This window comes from Etheostoma cragini, chromosome 7 (genome assembly GCF_013103735.1).
Source record: "Etheostoma cragini isolate CJK2018 chromosome 7, CSU_Ecrag_1.0, whole genome shotgun sequence".
In the NCBI taxonomy this organism is placed as follows: domain Eukaryota; kingdom Metazoa; phylum Chordata; class Actinopteri; order Perciformes; family Percidae; genus Etheostoma; species Etheostoma cragini.
This window is the reverse complement of record NC_048413.1, coordinates 4563170-4567131: the sequence shown is the minus strand read 5'-3', so window position 1 is coordinate 4567131 and position 3962 is coordinate 4563170. Positions and strand designations below refer to the sequence as shown.

The 3962-nt window shown below is 42.9% G+C and overlaps 1 long non-coding RNA gene across 1 annotated transcript in view; it reads right to left on the bottom strand.

Moving 5' to 3' along the window:
• LOC117947612 overlaps positions 1–3042 on the bottom strand; it is a 6755-nt gene extending 3713 nt beyond the window's left edge. The window contains exon 1 of the long non-coding RNA XR_004657276.1: positions 2889–3042. This is a non-coding gene — a long non-coding RNA (uncharacterized LOC117947612). The remainder of the gene's footprint in view (positions 1–2888) is intronic.
• Positions 3043–3962: the final 920 nt, after the last annotated feature.

Sequence of the window (3962 nt, the reverse complement as noted above, 5' to 3'; positions counted from 1 at the left end):
GAGAAGAAGGATTTTAAATTGTATTCTAAATTTTACAGGAAGCCAATGCAGAGAAGCTAAAACAGGAGAAATGTGATCCCTTTTCCTAGTTCCTGTCAGAACACGTGCCGCAGCATTCTGGATCAGCTGAAGAGTCCTTATGGACTTTTCCGAGCAGCCTGATAACAAAGAATTGCAGTAATCCAGCCTAGAAGTAACAAATGCATGGACTAGTTTTTCTGCATCATATAATTGTATGATACTTTAGTTTTTAGTGTGTGAGCAATCGGCAAAAACTGTAACAGACAGGTTTTGCAGAAGGCATGGTCAGTCTTATCAAGCTTCATCCATGGGCAGCTGTGGCTCAGTGAAACTGCCCCATCGGAGAGTAAAATGCGTGTGAATTTCTATCTTATGAGCAGATGGAACCTTGTACGGCAGCCTCGGCGTACGAATGTGTTTGAATGGTTCCTGTTCTATGTTATAGAGCTTTGAACAGTCTTTGAGACTAGAAAAGCTCTAAATAACAACGGTCCATTTACATTTACATTTCATCCACTTTTTCATTCCTCTTCCCTCTGGGCAACAAAAACAAACACGTACACATTTTCTTTTGTCCTTTGTGCAATTAAAGCTGTAAATGTGTTAACTCCTGAACGCACAGTTTTGGTCAGTTTCACTTTGGGCCTTCTCAGGAACACTTTTACAAATCACTTCTCCAGACAATCTCAAGTGATTTCATCAGACTGTTTTCTTTTAAGTGATAGAACTGTTGATTTTGTTGATTGATTTGTTGTTGTCTTTTGTACCACCTACAGAAGATCCTATTACCTCTTGAGGGCCTGCAAAGAACTCTGAACTCCTCTTCCTCTCTCTCTATCCAGCATGCTTTCCTTCTGTCTTTCTCTTTCACCAGTGGCTCTTTCACCTCCTCTCCTGTCACGGATCTCGCCTACTTTGAAGTCTGCTAGCGTCTGAAAGAGGACAAAGAGACACAAAGAAACAAGCTGGGCGGCTTCTGAAGACGGACAAAAGGGCGAGCAAGAGATGGAAAGATAGAAAGAGGAAGAGAAAGAGACGGGTACGATAAGAGACAGAACTGTAGTGAGGAGTAGTTATGGCGTGGGGAGCCGGACAAACACAAAGCAGGACGGGAAGAGAAACTGTAAGATAATATATAGTTTCACATAGCCAGACCCTCCTCCACAGTGCTGCAAACAAGAGGGTCTAGTGAGTCCACACAGCATTCTGGGATGGGAGGAAATCGTCCTCTGGTTTATTGGCATTTCTTTAAACCAATCAAAATCATCTTGGGCGATGCACAGCGCCGGACGGAGCCACGGTGCCTCTTCTAAATAGCCTCAAGAAGGAGGTTGTTTTGGTGGAACATGTGTACGTTCAGAAGTAGTTTTATTCCTCAACAGAAACCTCAGATTGGACAGATAGCCTAGCTACCTGTCAGGATTTACCCTGCAGAAAAAGGTAGATCTTTTACAATACATGTTTATTAAAAAAATATAAACCTGTAAGTAGTTTTTCTCTCGCATGGGTTTGCCCTCTTGTGGACATAATGCACAAAATAAGATATCAAATATTAAACCAATGTGTTTTTTAGAAACATTATTCAAACAGAATTTTTGGCCAATTTTGACAGCCCTTTAAAGGAACTGCTGTTGTATTGATGGGGGCACATACATCCCGGTTTCAACATGCAGCCCTGGTTGCTGCCATGGGGTTGCTGCTTGTACTTCTTCCTCCTAAACTCACCTGGATCAGTGCTGTGATGCATTAATCAGGGACATGATCTTCTTTTGAAATGAGCTTCAGTCAGTAAATTAAGCTGCTTTACGGACTGACCAAGAAACCTTCTGATAGAAGTTACAACGCATGAAGTGTAACTATATATTAGCACAGTCAAAGTCTATTAAGGATAGACTTTGGCATGGTTCTGCTGTAGGACCCTATCAGCTTCTTGTGCCTCATTTCAAGGCTGAAACAGTGTTCTTTGTGTGTGTGTGTCCAAGGTATGTAAGGGGCCAGGTGAGGGGGTTTGGGGGGAGAATTAGGGGCTACAATCCCTTCATGTTGGATCATTGTTTGGCAAGCTGTGACTCGCCGGGCGCTCCCTACCACAGGCTGAGAAAAATGTCATGTTTTGCATTTAATTCAGATTAAGAGTTTCACTTCAAAAGAATGTACACTGTTTGTACTTACAGATGCTTAAATAATAATAATAATAATAATACATTTTATTTGTAAAGCACTTTACATTAAAACAAATCTCGAAGTGCTACAGGTAAGATCATAAAAGCAAGGTAAAAAACATCAGTGTAAAATAAATAGTGCGACGAAATTTTTGTGCAAGGTTAAAACTCGGCTAAAAATAAATGTTTTTAGTCCTTTTTTTAAAAGTCTCAATAATCTGTGGTGCCCTCAGATGGTCAGGGAGGGCATTCAACGTCCGAGAAGCGGCAGAGCAGAATGCAAGATCACCCATGGTGCTGAGCTTAGTTCTGGGGAGCAAATGTAAATGTGCTGTATTTATATAGCGCTCTTCTAGTCTTAAAGGGGTGATAGAATGCAAAACCGATTTTCCCTTCTCATATGTGAATAACGACGGTTCAGTGGGTAAATAGGACATACATAGAAGCTCCAAATCCCATTGACATGCCTTTCCTCTGAAAATCTCACATTATGAAACTGCCACTGAAAACGGGCGAATCCCAACAAAGCTAAAAGATGACGTCAGGATCTCAGAACCTGTAGCTTTGTCACGCCCATGCCTGTATTAGGAGAACGGTAACGCCCCAACATTAACATACAGGCCACTGACCTGAGACCAGTTCCTAATGGAGCTAGCGTTAGGTCAATTAGATGTCCGACTGAGAACGCTGCTTGTGTACTCTGACGGGATTTACTAAGAAGAAAGTTTGGAATATTTTCCAGGATATTGACAATGAACCAGGGTCGTCAATGCAGTGTTCCAGGCTGTACAGGGAATGGAGACACTTCTCATAGCCTTCCCAAGGAAGCAAACACTCGACGGGCATGGCTGATGTTTATAAGGAGATCCTTGTGAACTTTTCCCCCAAAGACAGTTTTCAAAACTTCGGACACTTTAAAGCAAGATTTGCTAAGCTGCTGCTGCTATACCGACTGTCTGGTCATCCCAACCACAAGCTGTAAGTATGATTTCGTCGCTAACAGTAACATAAGCAATGCTAACGTATCCTGTAGCTAGCATAGGCTGAATGTTTGTTGATCAACTGTAATGGCAAAGGGGCTAACGTTTCATTTTTCTAACTGTTCTATTCGAATAAATAGCCTGTGCTGTCATGTAGCTACATCTATAGTTCACGATGCATGTTTGTCCACTTTGTCAGGTTAATATTTATTGTATTTCAGTAAGAAAGCTAACTGCAGCTGAGTAGAATCCTGATAGTTTGCTTGCTAGCTAAGCTGTAACGTTACTCAGCTAGCTAGCTAGCTATATCATCCCGTTTGCTTCGACAACAGGGCTGCCAACTCTCACGCATTGGCCGTGAGACACACGCATTTGACAGGTTTCACACGCTTACACGCCCGATTTCTCACGCTGAAGTGTCAGCCCGGTCGGTCAAATTTTCTGAAAGAGGAGTTTATCTATAGATCTACCTTTTGAACCACTCGCGATCGACTAGTTGTGCTTACAGAGACGGTGAGGGAGTTAAAGAGCGCTCCCCGGCTTCAGGTATGAGCTGTGAGTGTTACAGACCCGTTCGTCGCTTCGTGTCCACCCTCTCTGTAAAGATAGAGGTGAGCAACGCGGCTGGTAGCGTAGCAACTTCAGTTCATTTTAGTGGACACGCTCTGCTGGGGCAGTGACGCGTTGCATCTGTGCGTAGACCTCTGATAATGAGCAGCGTTGTTATGGGACATGACAGGAGGAGGACCCAAAAGCAGAGGCAGGGCAGGCGGGTAGAACTCAAAAACGTGTTTATTAC